This window comes from Trachypithecus francoisi, unplaced genomic scaffold, assembly GCF_009764315.1.
Source record: "Trachypithecus francoisi isolate TF-2019V2 unplaced genomic scaffold, Tfra_2.0 Lachesis_group0, whole genome shotgun sequence".
Classification (NCBI taxonomy): Eukaryota; Metazoa; Chordata; class Mammalia; order Primates; family Cercopithecidae; genus Trachypithecus; species Trachypithecus francoisi.
The window spans coordinates 118,517,192-118,543,959 of record NW_022681453.1 but is presented as its reverse complement, the minus strand read 5'-3'; the positions used below and the strand labels follow the sequence as shown (position 1 = coordinate 118,543,959).

The following is a 26,768-nucleotide window of genomic DNA, read 5'->3' as shown; positions in this document are numbered from 1 at the left end:
ATGTTATTGCAATTGTCTGGGAATTATTTCACCGCCTTTGTTCTTAGGAATCTCACTCCAAAATGACCAGAATGCTTTTAAACATAGATTTGACCATGTTACTCCCATATTCAAAACCCTTCATTGATTACAGGATACAGTCCACATGGCCCTTCATTGATTATAGGATACAGTCCACATTTCTTAGTCTGAAATTTTAGATGCTTTAAAATTTCTCCCCATTCACATTTCCAACCTCATTTTTTTAAACCACTGGTAATATGTTCTAACTACACAATACTACTTAAAAGTCCTTTTTTCTTACTGTCTTTTTTCTTTCTTTACTTCCTTTTTTGCTCTGTCCTTTCTCTTCATCTTATTTCTTAAAACAACAGGAACAACAAAAATCTCCATAAACATGGGAAATAAAAATGAAAGAAAAATTTCCAATCTAATGACCTCAACAAATAATTACTTTAATATATTAGATAGTAGTCTAATATTTCTTCTGCGCACACTAATTCTGGGTTCTAAACATTTAAATTATTCTTCTTTTGGAGAAGTGGAGGTTCAGAGAAATCCAGACAAATTTTCTTCTTTTTTTTTTTTTTTTTTTTTGAGACGGAGTCTCGCTCTGTCACCCGGACTGGAGTGCAGTGGCCAGATCTCAGCTCACTGCAAGCTCTGCCTCCTGGGTTTACGCCATTCTCCTGCCTCAGCCTCCCCAGTAGCTGGGACTACAGGCGCCAGCCACCTCGCCCGGCTAGTTTTTGTATTTTTAGTAGAGACGGGGTTTCAGCGTATTAGCCAGGATGGTCTCGATCTCCTGACCTCGTGATCCGCCCGTCTCGGCCTCCCAAAGTGCTGGGATTACAGGCTTGAGCCACCGCGCCCGGCCTTTCTTCATTTTTTAATGTCACTCCTCATCTCTTGTTTTAATCACAAGTTAGGCGGTATAAAATTTAGTCCTTAAATGCAGAAAAGCAAAATACCTACTGCACTTTTCTCTGACTCCATACATTGATTTCTGTTTCAAATTCCATTCTTGCCAAGCCTCCCCCACTTTTCCCTGAGCTGCATCAAATCCTCACCGTCATCTAGCCACAGCGGCATCGGCTGAGACCTTCATCCTGATTGTTCCTTAGGTGCTGTTTAGTGCCAGCCACTGAAGAAAACCCCCTTGTTTCCACCCACGTGGCCCCATCTGGTTTCAGGGCCTCCTCCGTGCTATTTTGGGGTGTGAGGAGATCATTTTTCAACGCCCACCGTGTGCGGGGGCTGTGAACTCTGCATCCTCCCCAATACTTTTCGTGCTGCTATTTCTTCTCAGGGTCTTGCCTCCTTTCCCAAGCTCAGCCTGTGGAATAAAGCTCAGACCCATCTCTCGGGTAGCTAACGATGCCACCACCCTCTCTGCTTCTCCAACTCTCCTTTTCCAATCTTTTTCTAGTTTGAGTCCTTTCAGTTCTCCTAAGGAGCTAGACTTAAAAAACGTAGAAATCTGAAAAGACTCCTTTTTGGTGCTTGTTGCCATCCTGAGTTCTTCCTGAGATGTAGGTCTAATCCAGTGTTTAAATGAAGGCAAAGGGCAAAGCAGAAAACGAAACACTGGGGAGGCCTTTAATATTTCTAAAATACTCTTTTGACACAATAGCAGAGAGAAAATTTTGCTTTCTGCTTTTTTTAGTTGACCATAAGTATCACCAAATATTATTACTTAGCCTTTAAAATAACTTTTAATACTTGCCTAATCATACATTGCCTAAATTCCAAGAGGCATGGGATTTTTTTTTTTTTTTTTGTGACAGACTCTTGTTTCGTTGCCCAGGCTGGACTGCAGTGGTGTGATCTCGGCTCACTTCAACCTCCACCTCCCTGGTTCAAGTGATTCTTCTGCCTCACCCTCCTAAGTAGCTGGGATTACAGGCATGCACCACCATGCCCAGCTAATTTTTATATTTTTATTAGAGATGGGGTTTTGCCATGTTGGCTAGGCTGGTCTCGAACTCCTAACCTCAAGTGATCCACATGCCTTGGCCTCCCAAAGTGCTGGGATTACAGGCGTGAGCCACCATGCCTGGCTTTGTTGTGTTTTTTGGTTGTGAGGAATGTTGAAGCTCACTGTGAGGGGGCCAGAGGTGGAGAGAGGACCCTGGGAGAGGGAATTTGTATCAAAGGTGACTTCAGGGTCCTCAGTTTCTGGCTATCACTGCCAGCAATGAAACGATAGAAGCATGAAGGTAAATTAGACACATTTATTTGAGTTTCTGTCTGTGTTTATATTAAACAAAGAAGTTCTATGGTTTTGGGCTCCCCAAGAGCCTGATGCTTTCTGAAAGATCAAATATGTACCTCATATCTTTTTGTTGTTGTTGCCATTGTTGTTATTGAGACAGTCTCACTGTGTCGCCCAGGCTGGAGTGCAGTGGTGCAATCATAGCTCACTGCAGCCTCAACCTCCCAGATTCAAGTGATCCTCCTGCCTCAGCCTCCCTAGTAGCTAGGACCACAGGCATGTGCCACCACTCCCAGCTAATTTTTTTTTTTTTGAATTATTATTTGCAGAGACAAGGTCCATTATATTGCCCAGGCTGGTCTCAAACTCCTGGGCTCAAGTGATCCTCCCACCTTGGCCTCCCAAAATGCTGGAATTACAGGTATGAGCCACCAGGCTCAGCCTACCCCATGTCTTAGTGCAGTTCACAATTGGGTAGGTAACACCAAATAAGAGCATCATAGATATATGGAGAGCTTGAGAAAATAAGTAAAAAGGCTGTTTGCTATTTAAAAAATTTAGTCTGCTGGCCTTGATATAATATCCAGTACACTAGACTCTGATCTAACGGTTCAAGTTCAAATTTACTTAATTCTGTTTGCATATAACATGACATATTGCAAAGTACTTTCATGTCTAGAATTTCTACATAGAATGAACCCCAAGGTGGCAAATTTGTTGGAAGAGATGAGAAGATCAAGGGAATTATTTTGAAGCAGCCTTTGCATAACAAGCACAAGACTTTTTCCTTAGATTGTGTATTTGGGCCAATAGACATCGATCTCCAGCCACCTTAGGGCACAGCTACTGAAGGTAGGTACAGGCTTGGGTGGTCTGACAGTCCTTCCTTGTTATGTGATCTTGAGCAACTTACATAACTTCTTTAGGTGTTAATTTTCTCATTTGAGATATGAATAACCGTATCTACCTATTAAGGTTATGATAAGGATTTGAGACAATGTAAAGTGCCTGGCACACAGTAGGTATTCAGTAAAAAGTAGCTATTATTCGTAAATATTATTCCCACAAAAGCATTTATGAGCACAAACAGGATAATTACAGAGGAAAGATGAAACTAAGAAAACAAAACAAAACTAACACCAACAACAAATTACTCAGCCTGTGATGATTGTCCTTTTGGGAGTTTTAAAAAGCTGATCATTGCTTGATTTCATGATATTATCCTTCCCCAGGCCCCACAAAGTATTATATGACATGTTTATTAGTTTAAGTGGTTTTGCTTCTTGAGACTTTAGAATTTTGTAACACCCTTTGTGCTACTGAAGATTCTCTGGGGAGTTACAAAACCAGTATCGAGATTTCCTTTTAAAATATTAACAAAAAAGTAAATAAATTATCTCTCTCTAACACAGGCAGAGCCAAGATAACATCTAATAAAGGGCTGGCTTCATACCTAGGCTGACAACAGAATGCTATTTAACCACCTTGTCCCTTCCCTCTGTCTTGCTTCCCCTCGCCCTTCCCACAAATAAGCACTGGAAATTAAAAAGCTGCAATTCTACCCCAAAGTAATTACCTTGGTGCATAGATAGGACATTCCAAAGGGCAGAGAAGAGCGTGTACTAACGATAAGAAAAGAAGAAAAACCAGAGAGTGAGGACCAGTGCGCATAGGATTCAAGAAGTAGGTCTGGACAAGAGCAAACAGGATGAAAACCCTAATGAGGATTTGGGAGGTGGAACACAGCCAAGGAGAAATGACTACAATATATACAACCCAGTTTACACTCCTGATGCTCATACAGCAATTGGGTTCAATAGTCTCCTGAAAAAAAAAAATAGCTTCTCCTCCCAAATCTCTCCAAAAGCATAAATGCTAACTGCAGAAATGTCAATGAACTCTTACCTGAGAATGTTCTTTTTTCTTTTTTTTTTTTTTTTTTTTTTTTTTTTTTGAGGCGGAGTCTCGCTCTGCCGCCCAGGCTGGAGTGCAGTGGCCGGATCTCAGCTCACTGCAAGCTCCGCCTCCCGGGTTCACGTCATTCTCCTGCCTCAGCCTCCCGAGTAGCTGGGACTACAGGCGCCGGCCACCTCGCCCGGCTAGTTTTTTGTATTTTTAGTAGAGACGGGGTTTCACCAAGTTAGCCAGGATGGTCTCGATCTCCTGACCTCGTGATCCGCCCGTCTCGGCCTCCCAAAGTGCTAGGATTACAGGCTTGAGCCACCGCGCCCGGCCCTGAGAATGTTCTAACCACTCTTAGAAATCAGTATTTCTTAGGAAACTTGAGTTCTTAGCCTAGTTCTGCTATTAATGATTTGGGAGAGTCTGAGGAAATTACTCTACCTGTTTTCACCCCAGTGACCTGATTCGTATTCTTCTGTTGAACAAGTATTTGTGTAGCAACTACCAGAAGCCAGGTATTATGATACATCTTGATGGCAAAATGGAGAATGAGAGAGGCATGGTTTTTGACCTTATGGAACTCACGGTGTAGTGGAAGTAGCCTAAATACAAACACAATGATGGTGAATCCAATGAAAGGTGAAGAAAGAACATTAGGCTGAAGCTGCATGATGGCCAGGGCACTGAGGCTGGCAAGACAGGTCAGCCTGAAGACTGACAGGGGAGGGGCCCCAGGGAGAAGAGGCTGAGGCAAAGCCTCAAAGGCCGTATGCTGCAGGGCCGCGGAGGCATAAGGAAGGCCAAACCATGGGTTTCATTTGAAACGCAATGGGAAGGCCCTGGAAAAACAAAAGCAGAGGTAGGATGGTTTATAAATATGTATGGTTTATAAATATGTCACATTCCTAGCAGTTTGAAAATTCTATTATTCTGACTATCCATCCTAAACACTTATGGCCCAAGTAGTCTCTTTAATGTAAGAGAAATTTCTCCAACCTGAAGAATAGTCTTTGGATTAGAAAATCTCTTTCCAGGTACCCTGTGACCTCTCCTCTCACCTTCTACATTCACCTGGCATGTTTATCTCTCTATCTTTGTGACCATTCCCAGGTCTGCAATTTCTTGGCATCTTCCTTCCAGCCCCACATCCAAGTATACTTCTCATACCTTGTTGACATTTGATGAACTATGCTCCAACTTGCCTTCAATTCCCTATAAACCCGGAGTGTCACCTGCCTGAAGCCTCTAGCTTTAGCGTGCTAAGCCATGAGAATTCTTCTCCATGAAATCATTTACTTTCCCATAAAATTTGCTTGAGAACTGTTTAATAAGCTCCTTGTCAAGGAAGAGAGAAGGAACTCAACAAACATTTGTATTGTACCCTGCATCTCCCACAAAGATAAAGTTGTTGTCTCCAAATTACGGCCTCTGTAGACATCCTAAACCCTTTAGGCTTAAGTGTTTTAGGATATCCAGTGAGAATTCAACAAACATCACATGGCGGGGAACCGTAACCACAATGTCTGCTTTTCAGCACTTTAACTGGTGGGATCTGAGCAAAGAACTGGCCTTTCAAGACTCCATTTCTCACAGAAGTACAGTAATTTCTTCCTCATGTATTAATTTAGTTTGACAATATACTGCAGCTATTGTGCAGCTTTTGTGTTTTATGGTTTGACACAAGAAGGGACAGCTCTAATACCTTCGAATTTTGTATGGATTGTGAGTGCCCAAAGCCGACATTTTCCAGCAGCTGGTAAACAGCTTTAAGATTGAGAATCTCTTCCTTTTGCTCTCATTTGCCTGGAGAGTCGTAAATGTCATAGTCTTGTAACTTACGCACAAATAAAGCCCATTGGTAAGTCTGTAAAAGCAGTCTGGACACATGCACACAGTGACATATGAAGACACTTCATTATTTCTTTTCCTGGTGGCAGTGCAAGGAAAGAGCATGGAAGAGATACCCGCCCAGCTTCCAGATGAACTGCATGTTTAAAGCTTAGTTGAAAGATGTACTTAGCATTCAACTGAAACATGCAAGTCTGATGAAAGAGCTATTTTCATCAGGTTTTTCTATAGTTTAAACAATTTGGAATAAAAAGATTGGATTGTTAGATCAGAAAGAAGGGCAATTACAATGCACAGACCATTTTCTAAGAATAGTTGTATTTATTGATTAAGAATTTAAAAACAACCTCTTTCGTTGCCTTTTACGTTTATTCTCATCTTTTTAAAAAACTCTCACTCTACCTCTTTTTGTAGGATTATGTCTAATTACTGGTTATTTTTTTAAATTTCAGTTTCTTCAGAATTATCTGTTCATTTGTTTTCCAGAATGTTAAGTCCTCCTGGCAAAGCCTTACAATCTATTTTCCTTGAACCTATAAGAACCTTGTTAACTGTGTGATACGCAGCAAACCAAACATTTGTGTGGTATCTATCTGCCTAGGAGATAAAGCTGTTCTTGCAATTAAAGTCCTGGAAGACATCAATAACCCCCTTTTGCTTTAGGCATTTCAGGAGAATTGCCAAGAGAGAAAGAGGGAGGGGAGACAGAGCTGGAGAGGGGGAGAGAGAGAGGGGAGACTGAGAGAGAGGAACAACTCTAGATGTATGAAGAACCTCAACCTCAATCTCTTGCAGTAAGAAAATGAGTATACTAGGGCAAATAAACATCTTGAAGAAAAGACTTCATTAGCAAATTGTTTTTTATTAGGTTTTTAAAATAAAGTTACTGCTTGATCTAATGCAACAATCTTGATTTTTCTATTTTAGTTCAATGTATAGCTGTGTGTTGAATTTTTCTAAGAGAATAAAAACTGCTCATTAATTCCAGTAAATTCATTGAAAGAAAAGTTAATTATAATAATGTCCTTAGTTTTCCCCAAAGATTATGGATACGATGGGGCCTAATTCCAAATTTTTTTATAGACCATTTTTCCAAATTCCACAAATCCAAATAAAGTTCAATTTTAAAGGCTTCTATATATTACAGAGTTTTCTTCAAAAGTTTTCTCCAGAGTCTAGCCAATTTGTAAACTGTCCTCAAAGCCACAGTGACCTACTTTGATGATTGAAATGCTTTATTTGAAAAGCAAAAGATATATTTTATGAAAATGCTTACATTAAAGAATACAATTATTACAACAAAATGATTATCAAAATGACTGCTCTATTGTTCAATGAATTATAGTTTTCTGTTATTCTAGAAATGAATGTTAGTTCCTTCATTTTCTAAATTAGAACCTTCTGCATGCATAATGTATGTTGGTGGTAACTGGTGTGCATGTGTGTGTCTGTTTCCCACCGTTCCCCTTACTTCAATACCCAGTAAGTTGACACGGCTGCTATTTGTGAATACAACATATCAGGAATCTAAAAGAGTCAACACGAACTCTTTAGCACCTCAACTTACATTTTGGGTAGTTTCCTATGCGAGTCCTTAATGAAAGGCATTCTCTTCCTTCCTTCCCTTTTCTCTCCTCTTCCCTTTTCTCTCCTCTCCCTTGATGTCCCTCGGATAGCATTGGGGAAGACACTGCAATGTACGGAGCTAGTTTCTGCTGACCTGCAGCCTGCTCTTGAATTTGAAATTAGGTCTTCAACATGAGGCTGTCAGCATTTTACCAAAATACTTCATTGATGTGTAATAACACATTTAATAACACATTTAACAAATGGCAAAAAATCAATCATGATCTGAGAGATTTAGATCTCATTTCTGAATAGAGTAAGTTGAAGATTTCCCAGAGTTGTTTTCTTCTAATAGCATCAAAGCTATATTGGGATTGGCCCAGAAAGCTGTTAAGTTGTTGCAGGGGTCCGACGTCAAACTTGTTTCAGAGGAGCTAACCTAAGTGGCTTCTTGAGCTACTTTTTTATTGGATTCTGGAATCTGGAGACCTAGAAGCCCTGGAATTTTTCAGAAGCAGTCACAAGAATTTCTGAGTTTTTGCATCCAAGGACTATTGAAAGGGACAGGTATTCCAATTCCTAAGCAGACCAGGGCTAAAGGAAAGAAGGAAGGAAAAGAGAGAGAGAGAGACAAAGGGGGTAGAAAAGGGGAGGGAGGGAGGAAGAAAGGGAAGAAAGAAAGGAGGGAGAGAGGGAAGGAGGAAGGGGCAGATGAGGGAGGAAAAACAGCAAAAACATAAATTTGTTTAATATTTAAAGGTTAAACTTGTGGCACGTTTACCTCTGAACGTTTTCTCTCCCACACACACCACAGTGTATGCACATATGTGTGTGTGTGTGTGAGAGAGAGAGAGAGAGAGAGAAAGAGGAAGGGTACAGTTTGTTTATACTTTGATTTTCATTGCTTCACCTAGCCATCTTCAAATTCGTTCTCCTCTTCTCACAAACATTTCTCCTACTCTTAATCACCTATTTACCATTCCATTCCCCACTCTGCCACACTGCTTGCTCCAGTCCACCAAGATCCTGTGTTTATCCTGCTTGTTCAGCCTTCCCTGACCACCCTAGCCCAGAGCTGTTTGTCCCCTTGGTCTCCCACTTACAGTCTGAACTAGCCATTTGGCCCATATCAATGACAGCCTGGTAGTGCCACTTATCTCATCTCATGTATAGGTCTTATCTGTCCAATTAGATTCAGAACTCTTAAGAGCAAGAGCTATTATCTTTCACTTTTTTCTTTTTTTTCTTTTTAAAAACTGTATTGCACATAAGAGCTTACACATAGTGGTAGGTGGTCAATAAACATTAGTTGATTAATTGGTCAATTAAACAGTTGAGAATATATTGTTTTATCAAGGCTACCTTGTTGGTTAAATAACTTGTCAGTTTAACAACCTTCATAAGCAAGAAAATTTTATTTGTGAACTAAACTTCAAGGTTCAAATTTGTGAAACTTCAGTATAGAAACAGAGGATAATTCTTCCTCTGTTCTTGTAGCAATGCCTTACATTTATTAAAATATCTACCCTAGCTGTAGTATCCATTTTGAATTAGAATTTTTGAGGAGATATGTGTTGGGCTATATAAAAAGAAAGAAAAGAATCAGTTACTGGTGTAGCATTATTGTGATTTCACAACCCCTTTCAATACATCAAAATTTCTTCTCCAAATTTCTCCCTAGAAGTGCAATTTTCACAGTAGCCAAAGATCTACTTAAGACTAATTTCCCTTCCTGCTGTATTTTTGTCCAGATTGTACTGTTCAATTTAGATTAGAAGTCAGGGGGCATTTCTTTGTTGTTTCCTGGACAGGACTGAAAATAGAGTTTGTCACAACAAGAAGTAATTACAGAGCACTTAATATTTGTAAAGTGCTTTCCAATCTTGTACCAGTTTGTCTTTGAAGCAGTATTGTTGATGTGGGCTACTTATCTCCTGAATTTCCAGATGGAGAAAGGGGCAGAGAGGTTAAGTGGCTTGCCTGAAATTTAATAGTATGTTACTTGTAATGCTCCAGTATTCAGTATTAATGCTTCACAAGTCTTGAGTGAAAAAGGTTATCCATATTTTCTTTCTAGTTTTGAAGGCAAATATAATTCTAGGGCTACCCATTAGCCACTGTTTTGCAGGATAGCAGAATTATATGGTTTGTGAATTTTAGTCCTTAAGAGATTAGAAGATACTTTAACAAAATAAAATTAATTAAAGAAGTTTTAAGTAACTTAGTGCATGAAAATAATCGTTTTGTGGTATAGAGGTGCATAAAAAACTATATAGGACTTTTTTACCACAGTAGCCAAGTAGTTGAAACATCAATTTAAAAGCTAACAATAAAGCTCTCTCCCACTAAATAGCTTTTAGGCAATTAGACTTCTATTTTACTTGTGATAATTTTATACATTGAGAGAAGGGGTTAGGGCCAGCCTGCGAGTGTGAGGTGAAGGGTGTTGGTGCAGATAGCCTGCCCTCACTGGATCTCAGCTTTCAGATGCCAACTTCCAGACCTGTCACTGCTAAACTCAGTGAATGGTTTAGAGCCTTAGATTTTTTCCTATCTAGATTTATCATAGACATTTCATTGCCCACAATCAGAGAAAGCCATCTTGGTATTCTATTTTACTCTGACGGCTTCTTGTGTTGTGATTGGTTTCTTTCTTGGGAGATGGGGTGCAAATGGAGGAGGGGAGCTGTTAATAAATGCACTATTACCCAGGTTAATTAGTACCTTTGCTCATATATGTCCAGTTTTCAGTTTGGAACAAGATTAAATGCCTCTAATTTAAACATCATTGAGGAAGCGTTCTATGAAGCCCCTAAACAATATTTAAATTCTTGTCCCACAAGCCAAGGAGGGCCAAGGAATCTCACCCCTTTCAAGCCCATTAGCCAAGAATAACTTTAACCACAGTTTCAGGAAATCCCCTCTTTGATGGGGCTCTGGAAAAGTTGAATGAATAGTTACTGTTATCCTTACTTTATATATCAAGACACATTTTTGCAGGAAGAGAGAATTGCATACCCATTAAGGTCTCTACAGCTCAGATATTCTTGGCCCCATCTTTGAAACTGATCATCAAGTAGATGTTGGTAATCCTGATATATTTTGGTGGGGAGGTGGGGATCAAATAAAGTAAGCTATAAAATCTTTCAAAAGTGACTACTCAGAAAAAAAATAAAAGTAAGTTCTCTCATTTGAAGTGGTCAGTCTTTTTCACTCTCTGAGAAAAGCCTTTCTGGCTACCTTAGCTAAATAAGTTCACAGTAATCCCTAGAATTTATGTAGAATAAAATGTAAAAGGTGTTATCTTTAGTTCTTATGACAGCTATATTCATCTTGTGTCTGCATAAAGCCGAGTCTTTAGAAATATGGCCTTTGGCTCCTCTTAATATATCAATTAAAGTTGAAAAGATTTTATAATCTTAATATTGACTTATTTTTAATGAACTATAATTCTTCTTCTTTTTTTCTACTATATCATTAAAGGCCTATTAAATTAGAGAGGTTTTTTGCCCAAGGAGATATATAGTATATAGAGTCAAATGAAAAATTCATCTTGGAAGTGACACCCCAAAGCAATCTCACTATGATAATCCAAGAATGTAACCACGGAACACATTTCTCTTCAATTTCATAGCTGGCATGTTTATTGCCTATTTATTTAACTCTGTCCATCTCTGGAAAAACCTAACATTAAAGATGTTATTCATTTTTCAAAGTGTGCTTTTGGGGACAAAGGGGCAGAGCAAGAAGGTGGAATAGAAGGCTCCACCAATCATCTCCCTGCCCTCCCTCCTCCCAGGAATACCAAATTCAACAACTATAAAAAGCTCCTTTGTAAGACTTACCAAAAATCAGGTGATTACTCACAGTATTTGGTTTTAACTTCATAACTTTGAAAGAGGCACTGAAGAGAGTGGGAAAGACCCTATTAAATTGTTGACACCACCCCTACCCCATCCCTCTACAGTGGCTGCATGGCATAGAGAAACCTGTGTGCTTGAAAGAAAGAGACTGCAGTGATCATGAGACTATGCATTGAACTCAGTGGTGCCCTGTCACAGTGGAAAGCAAAACCAATCTGAACTCAGCTGATACCTGACCATGGAGGGAGTATTTAAATAAGCCCTAGCCAGAGAGGAATCATCTACCCCAGTGGTTGGAACTGGAGTTCTAGCAAGCCTTGCCACCATGGGCTGAAGTGCTTTGGGACCCTAAATAAGTTTGAAAACAGTCTAGGCTACAAGTACTGCAAGTTCTAGTGCTGAGCTGGCTCAGAGCCAGTGGATCTGGGGGCACATGACTTACTGAGACACCATCTGGGGAAGCTAAGGAAGTGCTCATACTGCTACTCCCCCAACCCCAGGTGAAACAGCTCTCAGCTCCAAAAGAGACCTCTTCTTTCCACTTGAAGAGAAGAGAGGGAAAGGTATAGAGGACTTTTGTCTTGCACCTTGGATACAGCTCAGCCACAGTAGGATAGGGCACTGGTCAGAGTCGTGAGGCCCCATTTCCAGGCCCTAGCTCCTGGATGACATTTCTAGACATACCCTGGGCCAGAAAGGAACTCACTGCCTTGAAGGGAAGGACCCAGTCCTTGCAGGATCCATCACCTTATAACTAAAGAGGTCTTGGGCCCTGAATGGGCCTTGGGTGAGACTATGAGTTGTTCTGGCTACCCAGCACATTCGCAGCTCCAGTAGCTATGGGGAGAGAATCCTTCCGCTTGAGAAAAGCAGAGGAAAAAGTAAATCAGACTTCGTCTCGCACTTTAGGTACCAGCTTGATCACAGTATAGTAGAGCACCAAGTGGGCTCTTGGAGTCCCTCATTCCAGGCCTTGGCTCTTGGATGACATTTTTGGACCTGTGCTGGGCCAGAGGGTAGCCCACTGCCCTGAAGGATGAGTCCCAGGCCAGGCAACATTCACCACAAGCTGACTAAAGAGCCCTTGGACCTTCAGTGAACATTGGTGGTAGCTTGGCAGTACTCCCCATGGAACTGTGGTGGTGGCGGCCATGGGGTAAGCCTCCTCTACCTGTGGAAAAGGGGAGGGAAGAGTGGGAAGGACTGTGACTTGTGGTTTGAAGGCTAGCTCAACTGCAACACAATAGAGCACCAGGTAAAATTCTAAGGTTTTTGACTCCAGACCCTAGCTCCTGGACAGAATCTTTGGGCCTGCTCAGGGCCTGAAGGAACGAGCCTGACTGACTTCACTACCTGCTGATTGCCGAGCACTAGGGCCTTGAGTGAACATAGTTGGTAGCCAGGTAGTGGTGACAGCAGGCCTTGGGTGAGGCTCAGCGCAGTCCCAGTGACCACAGGGATGCTTGTGTCATCCCACTCCCAGCTCCAGATGGCTCAGTACACAGAGAGAGACTCCTTTTTTTGGGGGGGGGTGGGCGGTGGTGCAGGGTGAAAGGGAAGACTACAAGTGTCTCTATCTGGTAATTCAGAGAATTTTTCTGAATTATCCAAGACATCAAGGCAGTACATCTATGAGTCTGCAAGAACCACAGCATTACTGGGCTTGAGTTACCCCCTAATGCAAACACTGCTTAGATCACAATATTCAAGTCCTATTGAGTACCTGGAAAGTCTTCCTAAGAAGGATGGGAACAAACAAGCCCAGACCGTGAAGACTGCAATAAATACCTAACTCTTCAATGCCCAGATACTGATGAACATCAACAAACATTACGACTATCCAGGAAAACATGACCTCACTAAATGAACTAATTAAGGCACCAGGGACCATTCCTGGAGAAACAACAGAGAATTGAAAATAGGTATGTTGAGCAAAGTCAAAGAAATTCAAGATAAAACAGAGAAGAAATTCAGAATTCTATCAGAGAAATTCAACAAAGAGATTGAAATGATTAAAAAGGATCAGGCAGAAATTCTGGAGTTGAAAATGCAATTGAAACACTGAAGAATGCATCAGAGTCTCTTAATAGCAGAATTGGGCCGGGCGCGGTGGCTCAAGCCTGTAATCCCAGCACTTTGGGAGGCCGAGACGGGCGGATCACGAGGTCAGGAGATCGAGACCATCCTGGCTAACACGGTGAAACCCCGTCTCTACTAAAAAATACAAAAAACTAGCCGGGCGACGTGGCGGGCTCCTGTAGTCCCAGCTACTTGGGAGGCTGAGGCAGGAGAATGGCGTAAACCCAGGAGGCGGGGCTTGCAGTGAGCTGAGATCCGGCCACTGCACTCCAGCCTGGGCGGCAGAGCGAGACTCTGTCTCAAAAAAAAAAAAAAAAAAAAAAAAAAAAAAAAAAAAAAAAAATAGAATTGATCAAGCAGAAGAAAGAATTAGTGAGCTTGAAGACAGGTTATTTAAAAATACAGTGAGAGGAGACAAAAGAAAAAAGAATAAAAAAGAATGAAGCACACCTACAAGATCCAGGAAATAACCTCAAAAGCACAATTTTAAGAGTTTTTGGCCATAAAGAGGAAGTGGAGAAAGAGATAGGGGTAGAAAGTTTATTTAAAAGGATAATAACAGAGAACTTCCTAAACCTAGAGAAAGACCTAGAGAAACCTAAAGAAAAACCTCACCCAAGCAGATTTAACCCAAAGAAGCCTACCTCAAAACATTTAATAATGAAGCTCCCAAACCTCAAAGATAAAGAAAGGATCCTTAAAGCAGCAAGAGAAAATAAACAAATAACATACAATGGAGCTCCAATATATTTGACAGCAGACTTTTCAGTGGAAACCTTGCAGGCCAGGAGAGAGTAGCATGACATACTTACAATGCTGACAGAAAAAACTTTTACCCTAGAATAGTATATACAGTGAAAATATCCTTCAAATATGAAGGAGAAATAAGGACATTTCTAGAAAAACAAAAGCAGAGGGATTTAATCAACACCAGACCTGTCCTATGAGAAATGCTAAAGGGAATACTCCAATCAAAAAGAAAAGAACATTAATGAGTGATAAGTAATTACCTGAAGGTACAAAACTCACTGGCAATAGTAACTACTCAGAAATACACAGAATATTATAACATTGAAACTGAAGTATGTAAACTACTCTTAAGTAGGAAGTCTAAAAGGTGAATCAATCAAAAATATTAACTACAACGACTTTTCAAGACATAGTACAATAAGAATACATAGAAACAACAAAAAGTTAAGAAGTGAGGGGGTGAATTTGAAATATAGAGTTTTTATTAGTTCTTATTTTGCTTATTTTTTTGTTTATGCAAACAGTGTTATGTTATTATCAGCTTAAAATATTGGATTATAAGATAGTATTTGCAAGCCTCATGGTAACCTCAAATCAAAAAACATACAACAAATACACACACAAAAAAAGCAAGAAATTAAATCATACCAGCAGAGAAAATCACCTTCACTAAAAGGAAGACAGGAAAGAAAGAAAGAAGAAAGAGAAGACTGCAAAACAACCAGAAAACAGATAACGAAATGGCAGGAATAAGTACTTTCTTATCAATAGTAACATTAATATAAATGGACTAAGCTCTCCAATCAAAAGATGTGAAACGGCTGAATGGATTAAAAAAAGACCCAGTGATCTGTTGCCTGCAACATACACACTTCACCTAAAAAGACACACACAGACTGAAAATAAAGGGATGGAAAAAGATACTCCACGCCAATGGAGACCAAAAAAAGAACAGGAGTAGCTATACATATATCAGACAAAACAGATTTCAAGACAAAAACTATACAGACAGACAGAAAAGATAAATGATGAAGAGGTCAATTCAGCAAGAGGATATAACAATTTTAAATATCAAGTGTCCAGATATATAAAGCAAATATTATTAGAGGTAAAGAAAGAGATAGACTCTAGTACAATAATAACTAGAAACTTCAACATCCCACTTTCAGCATTGGACAGATCTTGCAGACAGAAAACCAACAAAGAAACATTGAACTTAATCTGCACCTAATCTGTGCTACAGACCAAATGCACCTAATAGATGTTTACATAACATTTCATCCAATGGCTACAGCATACACATTCTTTTTCTCAGCATATGGATAATTCTCAAGGATAGACTGTATGTTAGGTCACAAAACAAGTCTTAACATATTTAAAAATATTGAAATAATATTAAGCATTTTCTCTGACTACAATGAAATAAAACTAGAAATCAATAACAAGAGGAATTTTGGAGACTACACAAACACATGAAAAGTAAACAGTAGCCTCCTGAATGATCTGGGGGTCAATGAAGAAATTAAGAGGGAAATTAAAAAATTTCCTGAAACAAATGATAATGGCAATATGACACACTAAAACCTATAGGATAGAGCAAAAGCAGTACTAAGAGGGAATTTTGTAGCTATAAATGCCTACATCAAAAAAGAAGAAAAACTTCAAATAAACAACCTAATGATGCATCCCAAAGAACTAGAAAGGCAAGAGCAAACCAAATCCAAAATTAGTAGAATAAAATAAGTAATAAAGATAAGAGGTTAGATAAATGAAATTGAAATGAATACAATACAAAAGATCAATGAAACAAAAGTTGGTTTTTGGAAAAGATACACAAAATTGACAAATCTATAGCCAGACTAACTAAGAAAAAAAGAGAGAAGACCCAAATAATTAAAATCAGAAAGGAAAAAGGAGACATTACAACTGATACTGCAGAAATTCACAAGATCATTAGTGGCTACTATGAGCAATTACATGCCAATAAGTTGGAAAATCTAGAAGTAATGGATAAATTCTTGGATACAAACAGCCTACCAAGACTGAATCATGAAGAAATCCAAAACCCGACCAGATCAACAACAAAAAGCGAGATTGAAGACATAACAAAACTTTCCCAGCAAAGAAATGCCTGCGCCGCAATGGCTTCACTGCTGAATTCCACCAAACATTTAAAGAAGAACTAGGCCGGGCGCGGTGGCTCAAGCCTGTAATCCCAGCACTTTGGGAGGCCGAGACGGGCGGATCACAAGGTCAGGAGATTGAGACCATCCTGGCTAACACGGTGAAACCCCATCTCTACTAAAAATACAAAAAACTAGCAGGGCAAGGTGGCGGGCGCCTGTAGTCCCAGCTACTCCGGAGGCTGAGGCAGGAGAATGGCATAAACCCGGGAGGCGGAGCTTGCAGTGAGCTGAGATCTGGCCACTGCACTCCAGCCCGGGCGACAGAGCAAGACTCCGCCTCAAAAAAAAAAAAAAAAAAAAAAAGAAGAACTAATACCAATCCTATTCAAACTATTCTGAAAAGCCAAACTTATTTTATGAGGCCAGTATTACCCTTATACAAAAAGCAGAAAAAAACACATTACAAAAGGAAATTACAGGCTAGTATCTCTGATGAATATTGATGCAAAAATCCTCAATAAAATACTCACAAACTATAGCAAACTGAATTTAACAACACGTGAAAAAGATCGTTTATTATGACCAAGTGGAATTCTTCCCACTTGGATGCAAGGATGTTTCATCATACACAAATCAATCAATGTGATATATCATATCCCAGAATGAAGGACAAAAACCATATGATCAATGATCATTTCAATGTATGCTAAAAAAGCATGTGATAAAATTCAACATCTCTTTATTATGAAAACCTTCAACAAAACTGGATATAGAAGGAACATACATCAACATAATAAAAGCCATATATGAGGCCCCCATAACTAGTATCATACTGAATGGGAAAGAACTGATGGCCTTTCCTTTAAGATCTAGAACACAAGGATGCTTACTTTCTCCTACTGTTATTCAACACAGTACTGGAAGTCCTTGCTAGAGTGATTAGACAAGAGAAATAAATCAAAAACATCCAAATTGAAAAATAAGTCAAATTATCTTTATTTGTAGATGATACAATCTTATATTTGGAATAACCTAGAGACTCCATCAAAAAACGATTAGAACTGATAAATTCAGTAACATTGCAGGATACAAAATCAACACACAAGAATCAGTAGCATTTTTGTACCAATAAGTTTTTTTATAAGCTAACAGCAAACAATCTGAAAAAGAAATCAAAAAAGTAATTTCATTTACAATAGCTACAAATAAAAATAAAATATCTAATAATTAATCTAAGAGGTGAAAGATCTCCCTAATAAAAACTATAAAACACTGAAGCAAGAAATTGAAGAGGACACCAAAAATTGTAAAGAAATTTTATGTTCATGGATTGGAATAATCAATATTGTTAAAAGGTTCATACTATCCAAAGCACTCTATACATTCAACGCAATTCCTATCAAAATACCACTGACATTCTTCACAGAAGTAAAAAAAAAATCATAAAATTTATATGGAACCGTGAAAGACCCAGAATAGCCAACCATATTCTAAGCAAAAAGAACAAACCTGGAGGAATCACATTACCTGACTTCAAATTATACCACAAAGCTATAGTAACCAAAGCAACATGGTACTGGCATAAAAACAGACACATAAATCAGTGGAACAGAATAAAGAGCCCAGAAATTACCTATATATCTGCAATGAACTCATATTTGACAAAGGTGCCAAGAACATACACTCAGGAAATGATGCTGGGAAAACTGGATATTGATATGCAGAAGAATGAAGCTAGACCCCATATCCTGTGCCGTATATAAAAATCAAATCAAGATGGATTGAAGACTTAAATCTAAGACCTCAAAGCATAAAACTACTAAATGAAAACACTGGGGGGAGTCTCCAGGACATAAGAGTGGGCAAAGATTTCTTGAGTAATACCCTACAAGCATAGGCAACCAAAGCAAACATGGACAAATGGGATCACATCAAGTTAAAAAGCTTCTGCACAGCAAGGGAAATAATCAGTAAAGTGAGGAGACAACCCACAGAATGGGAGAAAAAAATCTCTAAACGACCTATCAGACAAGAAATTAATAACCAGAATGTATGAGGAGCTCAAACAACTCTATAGGAAAAAATACAATAATCTGATTTTAAAATGGGCAAAAAATCTTAATAGACACTTCTCAAGAGAAGATGTACAAATGGAAAACAAATATAGAAAAAGGTGCTCAACATCACTGATCATCAGACAAATGAAAATCAAAACTTCAATGAGCTATCATTGCACACCAATTAAAAGGGCTCCTATCCAAAGATGGGCAATAACAAACACTGGCAAGGATTTTGAAAAAAGGGAACACTTGTACACTGTTGGTAGGAATGTAAATTAGTACAGCCACTACGAAGAACAGCTGGAAGTTCCTCAAAAGCTAAAAATTGAGCTACAATATGATCCAGCAATCACACTCCTAAGTATATACCCAAAAGAAAGGAGATCAATATATCAAAGAGATATCTGTACTCCCCTGTTTTTTGCAGCACTGTTTACAATAGCCAAGATTTGGAAGCAACCTAAGTGTCTACCAGTGAATAAAGAAAATATGGTGCATATATACAATGGAATACTATGCAGCCATAAAAAAGAATGAGATCCTGTCATTTTCAACAACATGGTTGGAACTCTAAGTCATTGTGTTAAGTGAAATAAGTCAGGCACAGAAAGTCAAACTTCATATGTTCTCACTTACTTGTGGGATCTAAAAATCAAAACAATTGAACTCATTGGAAGTTCAATTGCAAATGGTAGTGGGGGGATTGGGGGTAATTGAGGAAGGCTAATGGGTACAATATAGAGTTAGAAAACATGAATATGACCTATTATTTGCTAGCACAACAGGGTGACTATAGTAAAAATGATTTAATTGTATATTTTTTAATAACTAAAATAATACAATCAGCTCTTTTGAAACACAAAAGATAGATAAAAGGTGATGGATACCCCATTTATTTTGATGTGATTATTAAGAATTGCATGCCTGTATCAAAATATCTCATATCACTCATAAATATATATATCCACTGTGTACCCACAAAAATTAAAAAAAAACTCTAATTAAAAACAAACAAAAAATGAAGTGTGCCTTTGGGCTGTGAGAAAGAATCTTGAGAACTCATGGTGGGTCATTTGAGTATGTGAATATCAAGAAAAACCAGATAAAAACCAACATTTTCACCCTTTTGCATAAGTTTTTTTTTAAAGATTCTTTTTATGGAAGATCCTTAGAAAAGGGTTATTTAGTTGTGCTGCTGCATTAGTAGTAGAAAATAACAATTGATGACAGTTGTTAGGTGCTGTTTGTGAAAGGCAGTGAGACAATTACTTTAAATGCAGCACTCTAAACAAGAACCCTATGATAATACTAATAAAAAGCCTATGATAATTCTAGGGTATTGTTATCCTATGTGAGCAGAAGAATGCGACTGAAGCTTCGAATAGTAAGGGATTTGCCTGTGGTCACATCACTCATAGGAAACAGAAGTGGAGCCAGAACTTGGGAAGTTTTATCCAAAGCCAGGCCCTTAGCTCTTCTAGCTACATCTAGCTGCTTTTTGTGAGTTAGCACATAGGGAGGTAGAACATTTTCCCATAGCTGGTGGGCTGTGATCCACTATTTGCTGAACACTTGCTCTATGTAGAGTACTGGAGCTCATAAACTCAAACATGTTTAAAAAATAGTCCACAAAATAACATGAAATAAAATTTAATTTAAACAAAACTTAATTTATATAATTTAATATATGTATGGTGCTGGACTGAAAAGACCAAAGATAGACATTCCTTATTTTGGTGGACAAAAATTATTTTCTCAGAATTTTGAAATTTCTGGTTAGGGAGGAGATTTCAATCTGAGAGTCTTTAGCAGTGGCAATAAGGATGCATAATGGTCTCTTCCCACCTCTACCAGTAAAGTTATTTCAGGAAACCATGAGGGGTTTTTAGTGGTGGATTCCACCTTACAGTTAGTGGTTTGGGAACCTAGAAAATAATATAACCTCAGGGAATTTCAGATTTGGGAATTAATTTATTTATTTGATGGATCAAATTACACTGAGTTTCAATGCACATATACATTAGATATATATGTAAAAAATGAACCTTGATCCCTACCTCACACCATACTAAAAAAGTAATTCTAGATGGATTATAGAACTAAATGTGAAATGAAAAGCAATAAAACTTATAGAACAGAACATAGGAAATTATCTTGGTAACTTTTGAGTTGAAAAAGATTTTTTTTAAACAGGATACAAAAAATACTCATAATAAAGGAAGATTAATCCATTAACGGGTGGGCGGAGCAAGATGGCCGAATAGGAACAGCTCCAGTCTCCAACTCCCAGCGCGAGTAATACAGAAGACCGGTGATTTCTGCATTTTCAACTGAGGTACTGGGGTCATCTCTCCAGGGAGTGCCGGACAATCAGTGCTGGTCAGCTGCTGCAGCCTGACCAGCGTGAGCTGAAGCAGGGCGAGGCATCGCCTCACCTGGAAGCGCAAGGGGGAAGGAAATCCGTTTTCCTAGCCAGGGGAACTGAGACACATAACACCTGGAAAATCGCGTAACTCCCACCCCAATACTGCGCTTTAAGGAAACAGGCACACCAGGAGAATATATCCCACACCTGGCCGGGAGGGTCCCACTCCCACAGAGCCTCCCTCACTGGTAACACAGCAGTCTGCGGCGATCTATCCGCAAGGTAGCAGCGAGGCTGGGGGAGGGGCGCCCGCCATTGCTGAGGCTTAAGTAGGTAAACAAAGCCGCTGGGAAGCTCGAACTGGGTGGAGCTCACAGCAGCTCAAAGAAACCTGCCTGTCTCTGTAGACTCCACCTCTGGGGACAGCCCACAGCTGAGGTCCAATAGGGAAAGCAGCGGGGGCCAGTGCAGAGGCGAACGACTCTGTCTGACAGCTTTGGGGAGAGCCATGGATCTCCCAACGCGGAGGTTGAGATCCGAGAACGGACAGACTGCCTGCTCAGGTGGGTCCCTGACCCCTGAGTAGCCTAGCTGGGAGACATCCCCCACTAGGGGCAGTCTGACACCCCACACCTCACAGGGTGGAGTCATCCCTGAGAGGAAACTTCCAAAGGAAGAATCAGACAGGTACACTCGCTGCTCAGCAATATTCTATCTTTGGCAACCTCTGCTGCTGATACCCAGGCAAACAGGGTCTGGAGTGGACCTCAAGCAATCTCCAACAGACCAACAGACAGTCCTTCTGACTGTCAGACGGAAAACTATCAAACAGGAAGGACACCTATACCAAAACCCCATCAGTACGTCACCATCATCAAAGACCAGAGACAGATAAAACCACAAAGATGGGGAAGAAGCAGGGCAGAAAAGCTGGAAATTCAAAAAATAAGAGCGCATCTCCCCCTGCAAAGGAGCGCAGCCCATCGCCAGCAACGGATCAAAGCTGGTCAGAGAATGACTTTGATGAGATGAGAGAAGAAGGCTTCAGTCCATCAAACTTCTCAGAGCTAAAGGAGGAATTACGTACCCAGCGCGAAGAAACTAAAAATCTTGAAAAAAAAGTGGAAGAATTGACAGCTAGACTAATTAATGCAGAGAAGATCATAAACGAAATGACAGAGATGAAAACCATGACACGAGAAATACGTGACAAATGCACAAGCTTCAGTAACCGACTCGATCAACTGGAAGAAAGAATATCAGCGATTGAGGATCAAATGAATGAAGTGAAGCGAGAAGAGAAACCAAAAGAAAAAAGAAGAAAAAGAAATGAACAAAGCCTGCAAGAAGTATGGGATTATGTAAAAAGACCAAATCTACGTCTGATTGGGGTGCCTGAAAGTGAGGGGGAAAATGGAACCAAGTTGGAAAACACTCTTCAGGATATCATCCAGGAGAACTTCCCCAACCTAGTAGGGCAGGCCAACATTCAAATTCAGGAAATACAGAGAACGCCACAAAGATACTCCTCCAGAAGAGCAACTCCAAGACACATAATTGCCAGATTCACCAAAGTTGAAATGAAGGAAAAAATCTTAAGGGCAGCCAGAGAGAAAGGTCGGGTTACCCACAAAGGGAAGCCCATCAGACTAACAGCAGACCTCTCGGCAGAAACTCTACAAGCCAGAAGAGAGTGGGGGCCAATATTCAACGTTCTTAAAGAAAAGAATTTTCAACCCAGAATTTCATATCCAGCCAAACTAAGTTTCATCAGTGAAGGAGAAATAAAATCCTTTACAGATAAGCAAATGCTTAGAGATTTTGTCACCACCAGGCCTGCCTTACAAGAGACCCTGAAGGAAGCCCTAAACATGGAAAGGAACAACGGTACCAGCCATTGCAAAAACATGCCAAAATGTAAAGACCATCGAGGCTAGGAAGAAACTGCATCAACTAATGAGCAAAATAACCAGTTAATATCATAATGACAGGATCAAGTTCACACATAGCAATATTAACCTTAAATGTAAATGGACTAAATGCTCCAATTAAAAGGCACAGACTGGCAAACTGGATCAAGAGTCAAGACCCATCAGTCTGCTGTATTCAGGAGACCCATCTCACATGCAGAGACATACATAGGCTCAAAATAAAGGGATGGAGAAAGATCTACCAAGCAAATGGAGAACAAAAACAAGCAGGGGTTGCAATCCTAGTCTCTGATAAAACAGACTTTAAACCATCAAAGATCAAAAGAGACAAAGAAGGCCATTACATAATGGTAAAGGGATCAATTCAACAGGAAGAGCTAACTCTCCTAAATATATATGCACCCAATACAGGAGCACCCAGATTCATAAAGCAAGTCCTTAGAGACCTACAAAGAGACTTAGACTCCCATACAATAATAATGGGAGATTTCAACACTCCACTGTCAACATTAGACAGATCAACGAGACAGAAAGTTAACAAGGATATCCAGGAATTGAACTCATCTCTGCACCAAGCGGACCTAAGAGACATCTATAGAACTCTCCACCCCAAATCAACAGAATATACATTCTTCTCAGCACCACATCGCACTTATTCCAAAATTGACCACATAATTGGAAGTAAAGCACTCCTCAGCAAATGTACAAGAACAGAAATTATAACAAACTGTCTCTCAGACCACAGTGCAATCAAACTAGAACTCAGGACTAAGAAACTCAATCCAAACCGCTCAACTACATGGAAACTGAATAACCTGCTCCTGAATGACTACTGGGTACATAATGAAATGAAAGCAGAAATAAAGATGTTCTTTGAAACCAATGAGAACAAAGATACAACATACCAGAATCTCTGGGACACATTTAAAGCAGTGTGTAGAGGGAAATTTATAGCACTAAATGCCCCAAGAGAAAGCAGGAAAGATCTAAAATTGACACTTTAACATCACAATTAAAAGAACTAGAGAGGCAAGAGCAAACACATTCAAAAGCTAGCAGAAGGCAAGAAATAACTAAGATCAGAGCAGAACTGAAGGAGATAGAGTCACAAAAAACCCTCCAAAAAATCAATGAATCCAGGAGTTGGTTTTTTGAAAAGATCAACAAAATTGACAGACCGCTAGCAAGACTAATAAAGAAGAAAAGAGAGAGGAATCAAATAGACGCAATAAAAAATGATAAAGGGGATATCACCACCGACCCCACAGAAATACAAACAACCATCAGAGAATACTATAAATGCCTCTACGCAAATCAACTAGAAAATCTAGAAGAAATGGATAATTTCCTGGACACTTACACTCTCCCAAGACTGAACCAGGAAGAAGTTGAATCCCTGAATAGACCAATAACAGGCTCTGAAATTGAGGCAACAATTAATAGCCTACCCACGAAAAAAAGTCCAGGACCAGATGGATTCACAGCTGAATTCTACCAGAGGTACAAGGAGGAGCTGGTACCATTCCTTCTGAAACTATTCCAATCAATAGAAAAAGAGGGAATCCTCCCTAACTCATTTTATGAGGCCAACATCATCCTGATACCAAAGCCTGGCAGAGACACAACAAAAAAAGAGAATTTTAGACCAATATCCCTGATGAACATCGATGCAAAAATTCTCAATAAAATACTGGCAAACCGGATTCAGCAGCACATCAAAAAGCTTATCCACCATGATCAAGTGGGCTTCATCCCTGGGATGCAAGGCTGGTTCAACATTTGCAAATCAATAAACGTAATCCAGCATATAAACAGAACCAAAGACAAGAACCACATGATTATCTCAATAGATGCAGAAAAGGCTTTTGACAAAATTCAACAGCCCTTTATGCTAAAAACGCTCAATAAATTCGGTATTGATGGAACGTACCTCAAAATAATAAGAGCTATTTACGACAAACCCACAGCTAATATCATACTGAATGGGCAAAAACTGGAAAAATTCCCTTTGAAAACTGGCACAAGACAGGGATGCCCTCTCTCACCACTCCTATTCAACATAGTGTTGGAAGTTCTGGCTAGGGCAATCAGGCAAGAGAAAGAAATCAAGGCTATCCAGTTAGGAAAAGAAGAAGTCAAATTGTCCCTGTTTGCAGATGACATGATTGTATATTTAGAAAACCCCATTGTCTCAGCCCAAAATCTCCTTAAGCTGATAAGCAACTTCAGCAAAGTCTCAGGATACAAAATTAATGTGCAAAAATCACAAGCATTCTTATACACCAGTAACAGACAAGCAGAGAGCCAAATCAGGAATGAACTTCCATTCACAATGGCTTCAAAGAGAATAAAATACCTAGGAATCCAGCTTACAAGGGATGTAAAGGACCTCTTCAAGGAGAACTACAAACCACTGCTCAGTGAAATCAAAGAGGACACAAACAAATGGAAGAACATACCATGCTCATGGATAGGAAGAATCAATATCGTGAAAATGGCCATACTGCCCAAGGTTATTTATAGATTCAATGCCATCCCCATCAAGCTACCAATGACTTTCTTCACAGAATTGGAAAAAACTGCTTTAAAGTTCATATGGAACCAAAAAAGAGCCCGCATTGCCAAGACAATCCTAGGTCAAAAGGACAAAGCTGGAGGCGTCACGCTACCTGACTTCAAACTATACTACAAGGCTACAGTAACCAAAACAGCATGGTACTGGTACCACAACAGAGAAATAGACCAGTGGAACAGAACAGAGTTCTCAGAAATAATACCACACATCTACAGCCATCTGATCTTTGACAAACCTGACAAAAACAAGAAATGGGGAAAGGATTCCCTATTTAATAAATGGTGCTGGGAAAATTGGCTAGCCATAAGTAGAAAGCTGAAACTGGATCCTTTCCTTACCCCTTATACGAAAATTAATTCAAGATGGATTAGAGACTTAAATGTTAGACCTAATACCATAAAAACCCTAGAAGAAAATCTAGGTAGTACCATTCAGGACATAGGCATGGGCAAGGACTTCATGTCTAAAACACCAAAAGCAATGGCAGCAAAAGCCAAAATTGACAAATGGGATCTAATTAAACTAAAGAGCTTTTGCACAGCAAAAGAAACTACCATCAGAGTGAACAGGCAACCTACAGAATGGGAGAAAATGTTTGCAACCTACTCATCTGACAAAGGGCTAATATCCAGAATCTACAAAGAACTCAAACAAATATACAAGAAAAAAACAAACAACCCCATCAAAAAGTGGGGAAAGGATATGAACAGACATTTCTCAAAAGAAGACATCCATACAGCCAACAGACACATGAAAAAATGCTCGTCATCACTCGCCATCAGAGAAATGCAAATCAAAACCACAATGAGATACCATCTCACACCAGTTAGAATGGCAATCATTAAGAAGTCAGGAAACAATAGATGTTGGAGAGGATGTGGAGAAATAGGAACACTTTTACACTGTTGGTGGGATTGTAAACTAGTTCAACCATTATGGAAAACAGTATGGCGATTCCTCAAGGATCTAGAACTAGATGTACCATATGACCCAGCCATCCCACTACTGGGTATATACCCAAAGGATTATAAATTACTCTACTACAAAGACACATGCACACGTATGTTTATTGCGGCACTATTCACAATAGCAAAGACTTGGAATCAACCCAAATGTCCATCTGTGACAGACTGGATTAAGAAAATGTGGCGCATATACACCATGGAATACTATGCAGCCATAAAAAAGGGTGAGTTTGCATCCTTTGTAGGGACATGGATGCAGCTGGAAACCATCATTCTTAGCAAACTATCACAAGAAGAGAAACCAAACACCGCATGTTCTCACTCATAGGTGGGAACTGAACAATGAGATCACTTGGACTCAGGAAGGGGAACATCACACACTGGGGCCTATCAGGGGGAGGGGGGAGGAGGGAGGGATTGCATTGGGGAGTTATACATGATATAAATGTTATGCACATGTACCCTAGAACTTAAAGTATAATAAAAAATAAAAAATAAAAAATAAAAAAAAAAAAAACAAAAC

General features: G+C 39.5%; 1 long non-coding RNA gene across 1 annotated transcript in view; it reads left to right on the top strand.

Annotated features, from left to right (window-relative positions):
• The first annotated feature begins 1,077 nt into the window (after positions 1-1,077).
• LOC117077127 overlaps positions 1,078-26,768 on the top strand; it is a 38,560-nt gene continuing 12,869 nt past the window's right edge. The window contains exons 1-2 of the long non-coding RNA XR_004434695.1: positions 1,078-1,367; positions 2,545-2,636. This is a non-coding gene — a long non-coding RNA (uncharacterized LOC117077127). The remainder of the gene's footprint in view (positions 1,368-2,544; positions 2,637-26,768) is intronic.